Raw genomic sequence first — 18,295 nt, forward strand, 5'->3', positions numbered from 1 at the left:
CTGATGCAAAAAGTTGACTCACTGGAAAAGACCCTGATGCTGGGAAAGATTGAAAGCAAGAGGAGAAGGGGACAACAGAGGATTAGATGGTTGGATGGCATCACTGATTCAATGGATATGAATTTGAGCACACTCCAGGAGATAGTGAAGGACAGGATAGCCTGGTGTGCTTCAGTCCATGGGGTCACAAAAAGCTGGACATGACTGAGTGACTGAACAGCAATCACTGATGAACATAGACCCAAAATTCCTTGTCAAAATACTAGCAATCTGAATCCAACAATATATTAAAAATGCCATACACTCTGATCAGGTTGGATTTATCTCAAGGATGCATGGAGTTTTCAATATCTGCAAATCAATCACTGAGTTATATCACGTACAAATTGAAGAATAAAAGACACATGAGCATCTCAATGGACTGGCATGATGCAATCCATGGGGTTGCAAAGAGTCAGACATGACAGAGTGACTGAACAACGTTTCAATAGATACAGAAAAAACTTTTGATAAAATTCACCCATTTATGATAAAAAAAAAAAAAAACCTCTCCAGAAAAGGGAGGTAGAGGGAACATACCTCAACATAGTTAAAGCCATATATGACAAAGATATAGCTAACATACTCAACTGTGGAAAGCTGAAAGCATTCCTTCTGATTTCAGGACCAAGGCAAGAATATCCACTCTTATTCAACATAGTTTTGAATGTTCCATGGGAAGTCCTACCCATGGAAATGAGAGAAGAAAAGAAGTAAAGGAAACCCAAAATGCAAAAGATGTTAAACAGTCACTATTTGCAGTTGACATGATACTATACAGAGAAGATACTAAAGATGCTACCAGGAAACTACTAGAACTCATCAATGAATTTGGAAAAGTTATAGGTTACAAAATTAATCCATAAAAATCTATTCTGTTTCTATACACTAACAATGAAAGATCAAAAATAGGTATTCAAGAAACAATCCCATCTACCATCCTATAAGAATAAAATAACTAGGAATAAACCTACCCAAGGAGACAAAAGACCTGTATTACAAAAAGGACAGATGCTGATGAACTTGAAGAAGACAAACAGATGGAAAGATATACCATGTTTGAATAACTATATTACTCTGGGCACCAACAAGTGCCTTGAGAATGACTATAGTTACTCAAGGCAATCTGTAAACTCAATGCAATCCCTATCAAATTACTAAGGGCATTTTTCACAGAAATGAAACAAAAATCTTAAAATCTATATGGAGACACAAAGCACCCTGAATAGACAAAGCAGTCATGAGGAAGAAAAGCAGAGCTGGAAGAATCAGGCTTCACGACTTCAGACTATAATACAAAGCTACAGTCACCAAAACAGGATGGTACAGGCACAAAAAATAAGGGCATGTATCAATGGAACAGGATAAAATAAACTCATGCACCTGTGATCAATTAATCTGTGACAAGTGAGGCATGACTACACAGTGGTAGAAAGACCGTCTCTTCAACAAATGGTCCTGAGAAAATTGGAAAGCATGTAATAAACAAGATGATTGTCCTGTAACAGCATATACAAAAATAAGCTCAAAATGAATTAAAGACCTAAATGTGAGACCGAACACTGTAAAATCCCTACAGAAAACTTAGGCAGAACACTCTTGACATAAATTGCAGCAATATCTTTTCTGATTTATCTCCCAGAAATAAAACCAAAAATAAATAGACGGGACCTAATTAAACTTAAAAGCTTTTGCACAGTAAAGGAAAAAATAAACAAAATGAAAAGACAGCTTACAGATTGGAGAAAATATTTGCAAATGATATAACCAACAGGGGATTAATCTTGAAAATCTATAAACAGCTCATGAGACTTAATATCATCAAGACAATCCAATCAAAAAAATGGTGAGAGACCTAAAGAAACATTTCTCCAAAGGAGACATACAGATTGCCAAGAGGCACATGAAAAGATGTTCAAAAATGCTAAAATGCAAGTCAAAATGACAATGAGGTATCACTTCACACCAGTCAAAATGGCTATCATCAAAAAATTCACAAACAATAATGGAGAGGGTGTGGAGAGAAGGGAACCCTCCTGCCCTGTTGATGAGAGTATAAACTGGTGCAGCCACTATGGAGAAGAGTACAGAGGTTCCTTAAAAAACTAAAATTAGAACTAGCATATGACTCTACAATCCCACTTCTGGGCATATATCTGGAGAAAAACATGATCTGAAGTGATACATGAGCCCCACTGTTCATTGCAGCGCTATTTACAGTAGCCAAGGCATGGAAGCAACCTAAATACCCATCAACAGAGGAATGAATAAGGAAGATGTGGCACATACATACAATGGAATGTTACCCAGCTATTAAAAAAGAATAAAATAATGCCATTTGCAGTAACATGGATGGACCTAGAGACTGTCATATTGAGTGAAGTCATACAGAGAAAAAGAAATATCATATGACATCCCTTATATGTGCAATCTAAAAAGAAATGATATAAATGAAATTTTAAAAAAGTATTTATTTTTGGTTGCACTGGATCTTTGTTGTTGCTCTTGGGCTTTTTCTAGTTGTGGCAATGAGGGGCTACTCTCTAGTTGTGGTGCATGAGTTTCTCTTTGAAGTGGCATCTCTTTTTGGAGAGTACAGGCTCTGGAGTGCTTGGGCTTCAGTATTTGCACCTCCTGGGCTCTAGAACATGGGCTTAGTAGTTGTGGTGCCCCAAGGCATGTGAAATCTACTGGACCAGGGATCAAATTCATGTTCACTGCATGGGCATGCAGACTGTCAACCACTGGACCAGCATGAAGTCCCCAATGAGCTTATTTACACAAGAGAATCAGACTCACACACTTGGAGAACAAACTTATGGTTGCAGGGAAGGATGAGGGGAAGGGATGGTTAGGGAGTCTGAGATCAACATGTACACACTGCTGTGTTCAAATTGGATAACTAGAAGTGTCTACTGTATAGCACAAGGAACACTACTCAATGTTTTGTGGCAGCCTGCCTGGGAGGGGAGTTTGGAGGAGAATGGATGCATATATATATATCGCTGAGACACTCAACTGTGCATCTGAAACTGTCACAATATTGTTAACTGGCTATACTCCAATATAAAATAAAAAGCTAAAAAATATATAATAAATGTGGACTTAGTGGTGAATGTATAGACAAAATGGAACAGTATTCAGCAATAAAGGGGCAAACCAGTGGTGTGTCTGTAACATGAATAAATCTTCAGAGCATTGTGCTGAGCAAAAGAAGCCAGGAACAGTATCTATTATGGTCCCCATCATATAAAATGTCCAGAAAAGGCAGGTCTATGGAGAGAATCAGAATAAAGATTGTCTAGGGGTCAGAGATGAGATTGGATCTTGGCTTCAGAGGATCTCTGAGACAGTAGGCATGCTGCAAACATGGATGAGACAACTGTTGCAAAACTTCCTTTATGAAAAATAATTGAATTTAAAAATTGCTTTTAATAGAAGCTTTATTGAGGTATGATTTATATACCATAAAACTCACCCTTTTAAAGTGTAACTTCAGTCATTTTTAGTATTCTCAGACTTGTCTACATATTACCATGTCCAGTTCCAGAACATTATCATTCCTTCCAAAAGAAACCCTTTCCCCATTCACAAGCCACTCTCCATCCCCTCCTTCCCCTGTCCCCTTGACTGCCATTTAATCTACTGTGTTTTCATGAATTTCCCCATTCTAGATATTTATATGTGCTTTACTCAGCCATGTCCGAGTCTTTGCCGCCCTAAGGACTGTACCCCACCAGGCTCCTCTGTCTGTGGAATTTTCCAATCAAGAAAGGCTCCTCTGTCCTTAGAATTTTCCCGACAAGTATACTGGAGTGGGTTGCCATTTCCTACTCTAGGAAATCTTCCTTACCCAGGGATTGAAACTGTGTCTCTGGCATCTCTTGCATTGGTAGATGGTTCTTTACCACTAGCACCACCTGGGAAGACATTTATACAAATAGAATCATATCACCTATGGACATGTATATCTGGCTTCTTTCATTTAGCACAGTGTTTTCATAGTGACTTTGTGTTGGTCTCAGCCTGTCAATAATGATGCTGTGACTAGGAATATCTGAGACGGGGGCTTACCTGGGCCGCTCCTAGTCACAGCCCCCACAGACATTTCACCAATGATCCATTGCCATGGCTGGACCCATCCTTATGGTTCTTACTGTGATTGCAAGATGCATCTCAGCAACAACCATCAGGGATCTTCGAAAACATAAGGTTTATTACTGAGGATCCTGGGGAGTAGGGACACACCAGGGCCATACAGCAGAGAGAGAATGAGAACGTAGACTGGGAGTTCTGCCCATATTTGGATCACAGGGGCTTACAGGTTCATTATTTATTGATGAATTTAAGATATAAAGCTGAGAATTAAGGCACAGGAAGGGAAGAGCAGGGTTCACTTCAGGGAGCAGTCATTCAAGTCGCCCAGGGCTTGCTATGAGGAGACCATTGGGCGGAGGTGGGGGGGGGGTCCCATCCTGGCTGTTTATCTAATTGTGTGGCTAGAAATGAACTTACCCAAGATTGATGTTTAGTCGTGCCTCAGAAATCAGAAGCTTTCAGTACAATCAGGTATTTGCATTATGGTCAAAAAAAGGTAATTGTCGGATACCCATATAATGTAGTACAGAAGTTCATCATGTAGTAGTATTCTTCAGTGCTTCCTTCCTTTTTATGACTAAACAATGTACCTTTGCATGTATAGATCACTTTTGGCTTATCCATTCATCCATTGATGCTTATTTGGCTGTTAGCAGTCAAGTCATTAAAAACATTTGTGTGCAATCATTTCTATGGACACAGGCTTTTAATTCTCTTGAGTGTATACCTCGGAATGGGATTGCCAGGTAATACAGTGATTCTGGGTTTAACACCTTGAGGAACTGCCAAGCTAGGTCCAAAGTGGTTGCTCCATTTTATATCCCTACCAGCTGTGCAGGAAGGTGAAAAACTTTACTCTTGCATCTTTTTGTCATGTGCTAGATATCTTGGTCCTTAATAACAGTGATATAACTGTCATGTCCTATAGCAAACATAAGATTTTTTTTTTTATTAAAAAAATTTTTTTTTATTAGTTGGAGGCTAATTACTTCACAACATTGCAAGGATGGTTTTAAAATAATAGCAATTTGTTACTGTTAACTAGGATACTAAATGAAGTTCAGTTAGTCTTTATACCTCATTTTATCCAAAGAATACATAGTTAAATACCACATGTTAAGGTCAGGTAGAAAACTGATTGTCTCTTGTAGTTTTGTTTCCAATTGCATAAACAAAAATGTATTTGTTGACATTTATTTTCAACTTTAGGGATTGCCCTCCCTCCTCCTTTTGATCATGTAGCGTATTTAGTGATTCAAAAGTAGAAAGTGTATAATGGTGCATTCAGACAAGCCTCCATCTCTCCTCCTCCCCTCCTCCCAAGGTAACCTAAGTTTCTAGTTCATCTTCACAGTGATTCTTTTGGAAGTAAAGATACACACAGAGACATAGCTGATCAGACTCAACGCTAAGCCTTGTCAGGAAGCCTTTTTTCTGCCTCTCACCTTGGGTTTCCCAGAGCTCAATATGCCGTGTTTCACTCATTTTTGCGCCATGTATTTTGTTGTTAAAGTAACTTCTGAAATGAATGCCTCTGGATCCTTTGCTCTGACTGCCTAATGCCTTTCCCTCCTCCCTTTTCTCCCCTCTCCCTCTAACCCTCTGAAGCTCCTTTCTGTTGTTTCTCTCTGTGCCCAAATCTTGTTTTCTCACTTCTCGTGCTGATCACTTTGGGCTTCATTTCCAGCAGCTTTCCCTCTCAGGGAAGACCCAACCTCCTATGAGGGACTGTTTGCCCATTATTTCTCAGAACGTTGTGTTCCTAGATGGCCACAGCACTGTTAGATCATTTAGCAACTTTGGGAACATCTTTTTTCATCACCTGCAGCCCTGAGCCTGATAGGCTCAGATTCCACTTGGGAGGTGCTCACCTCTTGGGGATGCTCATTAACTGGTGGCTTTGGAGGTCAGCAGCCTGTGGCCCCTACTCCCGCAGTTGTACTGTTAGGTTGCATCTGCCTAGATTCCGAAGTTTGTGGGGAGCCCTGTCACTTGGGTCTGTTTTTCTGGCTGTGGACATCTCTGACTTCTTTTACTATTCCTGTAGCCCTCTTGTTTTTATTGGGGCATGAAAAGACTACACTGCCACCCTGATCTCATCCTACCCTCAACGTTTCACAACAAACAGTAAGACTCAGTGAGAGAGATTAAATGAGTTGTTCATGGATATCCAGATATTGAGAGAAGAAACTCTACTGAAACACAGATTATTTCATCCAAGATCTACTTCTGGTGTGCACCCACCTAAAGCAGGGTCATTTACTCCTTAGCACCTGGCATCATGTTCTTCATAACTGTCTGCCTGAAACTGTTTAAAGCTCAGTGTGGTTGCTGCTCTTTCGGGGTTCCTGGGGGCCTGTGCAGAGTCTGTGTGGGAGCTGTAGTCAGTGTGCTGGGCTCCCTAATTCCATTTCCTCTCACTTCTGCCCCCCAGCAGCACTGACCACAGTCTGGGGAACCCCTGGCGCAGTTGGGGTGAGTGCAGTCACCAGCAAAAGAGACCAAGGTTAGATATGTGCTCTCAATTGTGTGCTTGCTCTACAGATGCCACCTCTCCAGGAGCAGGACAGCTCATGCAATGCAAGCAGAAAGCCTCAAGGTGAAGAATCCACCTTGGGTCAAGGGACCCCTGACCAGAGGCCTCTCCCTGGAGGACCCCGGCAGAGGCCCAGGAGACCTGGGACAGCGCAGGTCCTGGAGTGTCTGCTTATTTCCCAGAGGCAGCCTAAAGTCAAGAAATCCTGGGTGAGTCCTTGTTTATTTCCACTTCTTTTCTTTATTCCTTTTTAATTTTTTTGGTGGGGAGAGGTCCTTAGATGGGAGCATTTAGTTAACTTCTCCTTAGGTCGTGGAAGGTCCCTGAGGTCCCTGTTTCCTGGTTTCCCCAGACTTGATTTTTAGCTCCTTCTCCACCCCCACAATTTTAAAATGCATATTGTTCTTTTTATGTGTTTACAAAATGTGTATTGTTGTTGGTGTGAATGCATTTTTAATTTATGTTCATGGCATGTACACATGTGTCTCCTGCTCTATTGCTTATATTTTTTGTTAAGAACTTTGTTTCACTAAGCACCATCCTCTTATATGGCCATAAGGAATGTCTGGGTGTCCACTTGCCTCACATTCTCTACCAACTACTGCTATTCTTTTTTTTTTTTTTAATTGGAGGGTAATTACTTTATAATATTGTGATGACTTCTGCCATACATCAACATGAATCTGCTATAGGTATACATATGTCCCCTTCCTCTTAAACCTCCCTCCCACCTCCTTTTGCCTCCCATCCCTCTAGGTTATCACAGAGCACCAGCTTTAGGGTCCTTGTGTCATATAGCAAAGGACCCCCTATTACATTTTATGTATTTAACCTTTGCTTTTCTCTGCAATGCTGAACACTTCTTTTAGGCAAGACTGTCTTTCATCCATTTTATATTACCTACACATAGTTGAATACCTGTGTCGACTAAAAAAAAGATCTACAACTTGAGAATTGTGAGTTAAGCTTTATTTGGGGCAAAATGAGGACTGCAGCCTGGGAGGCAGCATCTCAGGTGGCTCTGAGAGACTGCTCCAAAGTGGCAGTGGGGGAAAGTCAATCAGTATATAAGGTTTTGGTGAAGGGAGAGTTCAATACCATGAAGCACTCAATTTACAAAAGGTTTTTTGTTAGTCATGAGGGTCTGATGTCACCATGAAGGGATTTATTGCTTCTCTAGATACGAGGAGATGCAAGGACTGAGATCATAAAATCTGTTTCTAAAAACATCCAACTATCTAAAGACCTGTCCCACCAGATTCCCTTGAGCAGAGTGCCTCACTCCATCCTGAACTCCCTCGGGGGTTGTTGAAGGTCAACAGCTATAGCAGTCTCTGTAGAGGCAGGTTTCAAATGCCTTTGTTGTTCAGTCTTTGGCAACGCTCTTGGTAAGTGCCAATTTGCAGTCGACACCGGGCACATGCTATTATATGTTTAATGAAAAGTTAACTGATTTAATGCATATTGATGAGATATTTTCAATGAATGTTTGCTTTTTCCCAAAGCAGAATGTAAATAATTGGCTCTCTTGGCAGCCGTTTGTTTACTCCAAACTCAGTAAAATGATTTGAGATTGAATGGAGATATGCGTTTTCAGGGACCATTGTCATTCATGGATGTGTTTGTGGACTTTACTTGGGAAGAGTGGCAGCTGCTGGTCCCAGCTGAGAAGCGCCTGTGCAGGAGTGTGATGTTGGAAAACTACAGCAACCTGGTGTCCCTGGGTGGGTAATGCCTCCCTGAAAGGAGTATGTATAATCTGTAGCTTCCCCTTCTTGGTAGCTGAAAGCTGGGGCACTTTTGTAAAATACTTGATGATTTGGGGCTTATATTTAGAGGTCAGATTTTCTTATTCTCCCTTTGACATCAGAATACACTGGTTGAATGGTGTTTACTTTGCCAAATGCAAAAGAGCAGCTTTATCATGCCACCTCTAAACTGAGTCTTCTCTGTTCTTCTGAATCCCTGAGTCCCAGGCAGCCTTGGTCCAGGTTGTCTGTGATTTTTCATTCACAGGGTATCAACACACCAAACCCAGTATCATTTTCCAGTTGGAACAAGAAGAGCTATGAATGATGCAAATCCTGAGTCAGGGCCATCCAGGTGAGTGACCAGGACATTTAGATCTTTTCCTCCTTCCTCAGAATTGCTGTGAGTTCTTATGTGATGTTTCCTTTTTGTTTGTGTTTTTGTGTTATTTGTGACCATTTTCTCTTCATGCTCTCTTTTCTGGCATTGTCAGCTTCCGTCATACTTTCCCGTGGTGATAGACTCATTTCATCCTGCATTTAAGCAGCTTTTCCTCTTTACTTCACTGGATGTGACTTTCACACCTCTTCTACTTTCTTTCTCTTTTTTAAAATTATTCACATTCATATTTAACAACCACAGGTCCAGTTTCCTTCTCCTTGAAACCTGTTAGGAGATTCTACCCCTCTGTTTCTCCTTGCTTGTCACTCTGTCACCACTGTTCTTTCTGAGGTTATTCCTGCCTCATTTGATGATACTAGTTATCTTTCCTGAAGCCTTTCCCTCTCTCCATACTCAGGTGACACTCCACTGAACACCCTCTCACACTGCATGGCAGAGTGCTTATTCTCCTTATGCCTTACTGACCCACGTGCTCTCCTCTCTTGAGTCCAGAGGGGTCTTTTCTATATTCCCTACTTTTGTCATATGTTTTCAGTTTTAGCAGACTCCCACCCTGAAGGTTTGAGCTCTTCCTTTCTCTGTTTGTGACTGGCAGTCCTGTCTACCTTTCATCTGCCCTTTGGTACTGAGTTTAACTGGTTCACAGGGTGTCTTCCCTACATGGGCCACTCCATTGTCTAATTTTTCAGAAACTGGAATTGAAATGTCTCTTCCCTGCCCCATGGCTGTATGATAATGTCTTCTTTCTTTCCTAATTGTTAGTTCTGCTGTGCTCTGAATTCTTTTTCCTGACACTGGGGAGTGAGCTTAAAACTCCTTTATATGCAGTTGTCTTCACTAGTCTTGTTATAATCTGCCGTATTTTACTCCTTTAAAAATAAGTCTTTTAAAGCACCATCTTTTCAATCGTTACCCCCAACAAGGCTAGTATTATTTCATTTCTCACTTGTTCTACTTACCAGCCAAATTTATAGCTTATACTCTTTTTGTACTATTAGTTTGTCCTGATGTGACTGTCAGATATGTTTCCCTAAGCACCTATGTATTTTTTAATAAACGTGGCTGGGTAAATCAACAGTAAGTCTTTGTATTATTAGGATTGTTTCACCTGCAATTTTTTATTAATCCTGAATGAACCTGTTTAAGCAGAAGTGATTTATTACTACACATCACAAAATGTCCTGACATGGAGCAGCTCTAAGGATGACTAAATTCTTAGTCATTGCCTCACTTAATCCCCGAATGTCTGTCTCTTCCTTGCCATTATAACTATGTCAGTATTTTCCTCAGATTAATTCCCTCATGGTCATCAGATCATTACAGTTCCACCTGACACCTGCAGATATACCAGTGGCCAGTGGGACAAGAAAGACTGTTCCTTCCCATGTGGCCCTTTTTTATTAGATATTAAAATCTATTTCAGGAAACCCTAGCCGACTTACCATGTTTGATAGGCTAGATTTTTATCACCTACCCTGTCTAAAGAAGACTCAGGCAAGGGAAATGAAACCATCACTGTTGGCTCAGATAAATCATGCTTCCCCTTTGGCAGGGGGTATGGAGATGGGTCTCCAGTTTCCTAACTGAAGCACATGGCCTTACGGATGGAGGTAGGATGTAAAATCAGATCTCTACCAGCCAGGAGAAGGACAGCAGAACTGTCAGGTAGGCAGCACTGTACATTTTCATCTTCCTCTTTGGTGAGGGAGCATCCAGTCCCATCCTTCTTTCCATCCATCCACCTCCAAAAATATTCTATACCACCTCTTTCCATTCTTAACCATATTAGTACAAGTCTAGGATTATTGTTTCTAATTAGACCTGGTGGTGTGTCTTCCTGGTCTGGTGATCTATAATTAAAGATAAGTTATCCACATACAACTAGCCAGACAGGCTGAGTGGTAGAGAGACGTGCGGAACCTTGTTCTGGGAGAGCAGCAGCGGCACCGCAGGGAAGCCGCTGGTTACAGTGCATTGGAACTGGGCTGCGTAGGCTGTTCCAGCGCTTCTGCCACGGCTGTGGCCTGCTGAGCCCCGGGTTCTTCTCTCTTAGCCTGAGTTCCTCTTCCTTTGTCTTCTGTAGCTAAACTCAAGATGAGCCACAGCCAGTAATCATGTTTATTACAGTCTTGAATCATGTTTAAACAGTTTTCAGTCTTGTGAATTCCTGTCTTCTACTCACTGACTCTGGTATTCTGTGTTAATTTCTTGAATTCTTTGTGCTATCCCTTGAGATACCAGCAATGATCTGATTTTCTGGAATTATTGTTGAAAAAAATGCTCAATAGCAAATTCATTAGATTTCCTGGGAAACAAAATGAAGAAAACCAGAGATGTGAGAACCAAGGAAAAACAAGGAGTGTGGTGCTAGCAACAGAAAGATTGGAAAGGTAAAGTATAGAAATTGACAGATTCAGTATCCATGAACTTTGAATTCTATAGTAACATCACTGACAGCCAAACGTGAGCAAATCTGATTCAAAGGCAAAGATTAATTACTCACTGGCCTGGTTTTTCCTGATGGAAACATTTGTGACTTTAAGACCATTTAATTGACAGTAATACTCACTTCAAAGCCATTGTAATAGACAAACATGCTCATATTCATTTCTCAGTACATGGGAATGGATATTGTCCCAGCTGGCAATCGGTGTTTAGGAACATATAACTTGGACATTGTGTACAAAATGAGTAAGAGAGTTCAAGTTTAGGCTTTAGAGGAACCTGAAATGAGGTATTAAGATTCTGTGATATTGCAGTTTTCAAACCTGACCTGCTTCTGTCTTCTCTCAATACCCTGTTCTGTCCATCACTTTGGTCAGCATGTTACTTTGAGATACCTAGGTCCACCCTACCCATTCTCTCTTCTCTTCAGCCTCCAAATATTTGTCATTGTGCCTGAGGACTTAGTCCTGTGTTTTGCTCTTTATTTATTTTGTATATTTGGAATTTGGCAGCAGTGCAGGGTGGTTAATGTTTAACCAGTGTCTGTTCATCATGCCCTTCTGTTTTTCATTCCTCTTGGAAAAAAACAATTTCACCTCTTAGCCCTTTCTTAGTGAATTTTCCTCCATGATTTCTGAATAACCAGTGCTTATTCTATTGTACCTAGATTTTCTCCTAATTACTCAGTGTGAAGGATAGATTTAATTCTCTTTCATCCTCCTCCCCTCATATTCCCCATGGTATATACACTGTCTTCTCATACCCACATGATCCTAATAAAACTACTTCATGCTTTTGCTTAGAACAGTCTTCAGTTTTTGTATCTTCATGACTATGTAATTTCCATTCACAGGCAAATCATACAAGTGTACAGTTGTTGGTTTTCATTCATAAATCACTTTTTCTGTTGAGTTGTTTTACTTGCCTTTCCAGTTTTCTCTGTTATTGCTCATATTTTTAATTAATTTATCCCCAGATTCTTCTTCACGTGTCTAAATATTCTTTTGGTACATTCAGCTAAATTAGTGATTCTGTCAATTTCATCTTCCTGATGACATCACTCTCAGGTCTTGTGACTTCCTCTGGTGTAACCTAACTTTTCTCATCACCTGGTTGTACAGTTTTTATCCTGGAATCTCCTTTCAAATTTTCTGTTTTTGTTTTTTTTTTATGGTGTGTGTCCTCTTTTTTCTAGATTTGTTTTGTTGGAACACCTCTCACAGTAGCTTCCTGTGAAAGGGTGCATTTGATATAAATGTTGGACCTGCACCTCTGAAAATGTTTATACTTTACTCCTGAGTGTTCTGTTTTTTTTTTTTTTATTCTACTGATGCTAGTGAGAAGTTAGATCCATTGTAAATTTTGATTTATTATATGAAACGTTTTTGGTTTCTCTGGAAGTTTTACTGGCTGCTGCTTAACAGTGTTCTGAAACATCATGATGATGTTTCTTGTGAGTTTATTTTCATCTATTTGGGTATTCAGTGGACCTTTATTCCCAAGAGGAGTGTAAACCAATCTGCAATGGTTCTGCTCTTTCTCCTGAGCTTAACAATGTTTGGCATATAATAGGTATTTAACAATTATTTGTTAAATAATGCTAGTGCTTAGAGATCTTTCCCACTTTGTGTTTTCCTCATTTTACCTTGTGCTTTCTAAAAAAGGTATAGTACAAAAATTTGAAACTCAAGACTCTCTTTATTGGCAGTTCCCTATGCCTATGTTCATGTTTTGAGTTGCTTTGTTTTCCTCAGTGTCCAGGAGTTGTCCAGGACTCCAGACACTGGAGTCCAGTGTCCAGTGTCCAGGTACCTTAACTCTTGAGATTTTATTTATGTTCAGAACTGATATCAGAAACTAAGAAAAACCTCATGACATGGCATTTTTAAGGTAATTTTATGCTATACCAAGATCATATTACTATTCACAACATGAGTATTTTCATTTCTAGATAAAGTCTGGGAAATTAATGATTGTATGGAATGGCATCAGGAAAATTAAGGCAGAAGACTGTCCCTGTACTGCATTTGGAAAACTATTTTCTTAGTGAAGATTATATTTCTTCAAGACAAAGACTTCATAAATGTGTCACAAATGGAAAGAATTTGAAATATAATATAGATTTTAGTAGCAATCATGCTGGAAAGAATCCTAATGGGTTACGTGTACAGAGAGAATCACCCTTCCATTCTAAACATGAACAAGCTATTATTGGCATAAAACACTGTGGAAGTATTGAACCTGGGAAAACTGCCAACAGAAAGTTATAGCTCATTTGCCAACAAATGCATATAGGAGGAGAGCCCTTTGACTACAGTTCCCGTGGGAAGGCCTTCAGCAGCAAGTCATACCTTGGGGTGCCTGAGGAAACTCATGCAGAAGAAAAGCCTTACAAAGGTGATGGATATGGGAAAGACCTCAGCAGCAAGTCCTACCTCATTGCACATCAGAGAACTCACACAGTAGAGAAGCTACATGAATACAGTGACTGTCAGGAAACTTTTAGTTTCAATTCACAACTTGTTATATACATCAGAGAATTCACACACGGGAGAATCCCTGCATGTTGTGAATGTAGAAAAGTTTTCAGTAGAGTAGACCAGCTTGTTTCCCACCAGATAACTCATTCAGGACAGAAACCCTGCAAGTGTTGTGCATTTGAAAAAACTTTTGATTTGAAATCACAACTCTTTATACACCAAAGCATTCATACAGGAGAGAAACCCTATGAAGGCATTGATTGTCAGAAAGCCTTTAATACAGTCTTAATTCATGGTACATCAGAGAACCCACATGGGGGAGAAACCTATGGTTGTTGTGAATGTGGGAGATTCTCCAGTGAGTCACAGCTCATTGTACGTCAGAGAGCACACAGTGGGGTTAAACCCAATGGATGTAATCAGTGCGGAAAAGCCTTTAGTTTGAAGTCACAACTCATAAGTCATGAGAGGGTGACAGGCAGGAAGGCCAGGGGTCTCCAAACGGAGGAAATAGGCTGCAAGTGTCAGACATTTTTATCTCTCTCCTAAGCAGCAGGAGGAAACAAACTAGTGATATATATATATATTTACTTTTTCCCTTCTCTATACAAATTTAAAAAGGTTTCTCTTAAAATACTGTGTTGCTGTAATGACACCTGGTTCCACCTGAAGTTAACTATTCTCAAACCTTGAGTTAACCAATGCATTTTTCTTATGGAAATGTTTGTCTTAAGCTATGTTAATGTACTATGCACTTACCCCAGACTCTGTCTTCAAGTCGGTTCTGCCTAATGGCTCAGAACTTACTTGACAACCATTATGTTATACTCAGACATTGTTCCCCTAATCTATGTAAACAAAACTATTTGTGTGGTACTCCGCCCTTCTACAAGATTCAAGTCAATTATTTTATGGCCCGGGATGACTCATTTGTTGCCAAGATTATCCCAAAATACATTTTATGGATGTGGGGCCTGGTGTCATTCTGAGTTTTAAGACATTCCTTTCTTTCATTAACAGCTGCTGGTGACTGTATAACATCCAGCTATATAAGACTAGCAGAGTGGTACTCTTTCTGCTCCTTTCTGATGCCAATGTCAGAAGCTTTCTCTATCTCCTTTATACTTTAATAAAACTTTATTACACAAAAGCTCTGAGCAATCAAGCCTCGTCTCTGGCCCTGGATTGAATTCTTCTCCTCTGGAGGCCAAGAATCCTGGCGTTTTTTTGTGGTTCAGCAACAACCTTTCAGTCACACAGGAGTGAATCCCTATGGATGCAGTGAGTGTGGGAAAGCTTTTAGAATGAAGTCCTACCTCGTTTTACATCAGAGGACTCACACAGGAGAGAAACACCATGAATGGTGTGAATGTGGGAGAGCCTTCAGTTTGAATTCACAACTCGTTATACATCAGAGAATTCACACAGGGGAGAAGCCCTATGAATGCAGTGACTGTGGGAAAACTTTTTGCTTGAACTCACAACTCGTGATATATCAGAGAATTCATACAGGAGAGAAAACCCATGAATGTAGTGAATGTTGGAAAGCCTTTAAAACAAAGTCTAACCTTATTATACGTTGGAAAACCCACACAAGAGAGAAACCCTATAGTTGTAATGAACGTGGGAAAGCCTTCAGTTGGAACTACCATCTCATTTCACATCATAAAACCCACACAGGAGAGAAACCCTATGGTTGTAGTCACTGTGAGAAAGCCTTCAGATAGAAATACCATCTCATTTCACATCAGAGAACTCATACAGGAGAGAAACCCTATGCATACAGTGAAAGTTGAAAAGCCTTCAATACAAAGTCAAACCTCATTGTACATCACAAAACTCACACAGGAGAGAAACCTTATGGTTGTACTGTATGTGGGAAATCTTTTACTTTCAAGTTATAGCTCATTGTACATCAGGGAGCACACACTGGGGTAAAACCTATCAATGTAATCAATGTGGAAAGGCTTTCAGTTTGAATTCATACCTCGTTGTACATGAAAGAAGTCAGACAGGATTGAAACTCTATGGATGCAATGAATATGGGAAAGCTTTTTAAAGGAGGAAGCCCTACCTCATTATACATACGAGGACTCACAGGAGAGAAACCACATGAATGCAGAGAATGAAGGGAATCTTTCAGTTTTAATTCACAACTTGTTGTATGTCAGAGAATTCACACAGGAGAAAATCTCTATGTGTGGAATGAATGTGAAAAGGCCTTTAATAGAGAAGATCAGCTCATCTCACATCAGTGAACTCACACTGGGGAAAAATCTTATGGGTGCAATGAGTGTGTGAAGACATTTAGTAGCAAGTCAAACTTCATTATAAACATGAGAACTCATTCAGGAAAGAAACCATATGAGTGTCACAAATGTGAGAAAGCCTTTATTTGGAAATCACTACTCATTGTACATGAGTGAACCCATGCAGGGGAAAACCCTTATGAATATAGTCAATGTGAAAAAATCTTTCAGTGTAAAATTCTGGCTCCTTGTATATCAGAGGATGGAAACAAGAGAGAAGCCCTATGACTGCAATGATGTGAAAAAGCCTTCATTAGAAAATCTAAGCTCATTGTACATCAGAGGACTCATTCAGGGGAGAAACCCTATTGATGCAGTGAGTGTGGAAAAACCTTCTCTCAGAAATCAATTCTCAATGCACATCAGAGGACTCATACAAGAGAGAAACCCTATAAATGCAATGAATGGGGGAAAGCCTTTTGTTGGATCACAGTTCACTGTACATCAGAGAACTCATGCAGATGAGAAATTTACCAATGAATTATATGTAAGAAGCTTTCTCTGTAAAGTGAATTTCCAGGAATTCCCAGAAAATTCATGCAGGAGAGGAACTCTGTAAATCATTTCATTGTGTACCATGTATGTATGGCATGTTGAAGGATATCCACAGAAAGCTGTTTTTTATACACACACTAAAAATAAGTAAACGTAGGACCCCTATGAATTCAGTGAACTCTATAAAAGTTCTCAGCAGGAAATTGTACCATTTCTTTAAGTTTGTTCAGGTGAGGAACAATATGAATGAAATAAATGTCAGAAAATAATTTTTAATATGGTAGCATTCATGGAAAGGAAATTCCATAATGCAAATGAATATAGAATAAAATCCTTTAAAATTCATAATTTATTAATAATTAGGATTTTAGTGAGAGAAAATATAAAATGAATGAATTGTAGATATCAGAAACTTACACTTGGGAGAAACCAAGCCAAAACAAAAGAAAAGAAAAGATGATTTATGATTGTTTTTGTTCGGATGAGGTAAAGCCTCAGTAGAAATGTTTGCGTCACTATTTTTAAAAATAAATAAATAAAAATAAATTTATATTTTAATAAATATAAATTAATGAATTTAGTGATAAGTTGTAGTTCAATATTTGCCAGAAGTTTTAAAGTGAATTCTGTGAATAATGCTCTTGGGGATGGGGTGGGCCGGGGGTTTAGGGGAAGAAGGCTTAGAATTTTCTAACTCGAGTTTATTCAAAAGCCCCCACATGGAAATTATGAAGGAGACTGCTAGTCTCCTAAATTAGTAAAAACTTTAAAACCTGAGTGGGGTGGAGGGGGGGGAGGGTGATGGGAGTTTGCATCTCGGCCAGTGAAGGCCTGAGGTCTGTGACTGGCGCGGTCAGTCCCGGTCGGCCGAGGGCTCCATCACTCGCCACGCGGCTGTAAATGCTTCTGTGTGTGTCTGTCCTGCGTGTACGTTCGTCCTCCATGCAAATGTGAAAGGCAGGGGCTTCTCGCCAGCACTGGCAGGCACTCAGGATGCAGGGAGGAATGGCAGAGGACTAGAAAAACGAGAGTTAGGGTGCCCGCCTTCACCGTGGGGAGACACTCCCCAGGCACTCGGCTCCCGGTCATCTGCTTGCTGACCTGGCCTGGAAGAGAAGAGGCGTGTGATCCGGAGGCTGGTCTGTGACGCCACCTGCAGGGTAACGTGACGCTGTGTGTGAGGAAGGCCTGACCGCTTGCCTTTTTCACCGGAGGTGTGTGTCTGAACTAGGACTGCTCTCATCTGAGAGGGCGTCTCCCCACTCGGCTGAGGGTCGTTGCCCACGTGCCCCTCGACCCACACTGGGACGCCCCCTGCGCGCTGGGGCCACGTTTTCCGAGTTTCCTCTGCTCTGGCCTCTGCTTTCTCTGCGCACACGTGTTGGCCTTCCCCTCGGACGGGAGGCGCCACCAGCCAGACGCTCCGCCCCCAGAAACAGCGGCTGTTTCTGACGCTCGGAGCTGGAGGCCGTTGCATCTGGTTTTACGCCTGGAGTCCGCCCTTCTTCGGTTTCAGAGCCGCCCGTCTCACTGCCGTTTCGCTCTGTCCTCCGGCTCCTCCGTGTTCCCGGGTCACCTCGCCTGGTGGGGGCGAAGCTGGAGGACGGGAGGGTCCCTGTCCGAGAGCGTGGGCTGTCACCCCTGCCTCTGTCGACTCATGTGTTCCCCCCTAGGTCTGGCGTGGAGCGAGGCCCACATCGCAATAAATGCTTTTGAACAAAAAATAAATAAATAAATAAATA

At 40.7% G+C, this 18,295-nt stretch overlaps 1 protein-coding gene and 1 pseudogene across 1 annotated transcript in view; both read left to right on the forward strand.

Moving 5' to 3' along the window:
- FBRSL1 (fibrosin like 1) overlaps nucleotides 1-18,295 on the forward strand; it is a 412,476-nt gene that overhangs the window by 362,042 nt on the left and 32,139 nt on the right. The window lies entirely within an intron of this gene.
- On the forward strand, nucleotides 6,682-13,378 carry LOC136146028 (zinc finger protein 268-like; annotated as a pseudogene).

The sequence above is a fragment of the Muntiacus reevesi genome, chromosome 13 (assembly GCF_963930625.1).
Source record: "Muntiacus reevesi chromosome 13, mMunRee1.1, whole genome shotgun sequence".
NCBI lineage: Eukaryota > Metazoa > Chordata > Mammalia > Artiodactyla > Cervidae > Muntiacus > Muntiacus reevesi.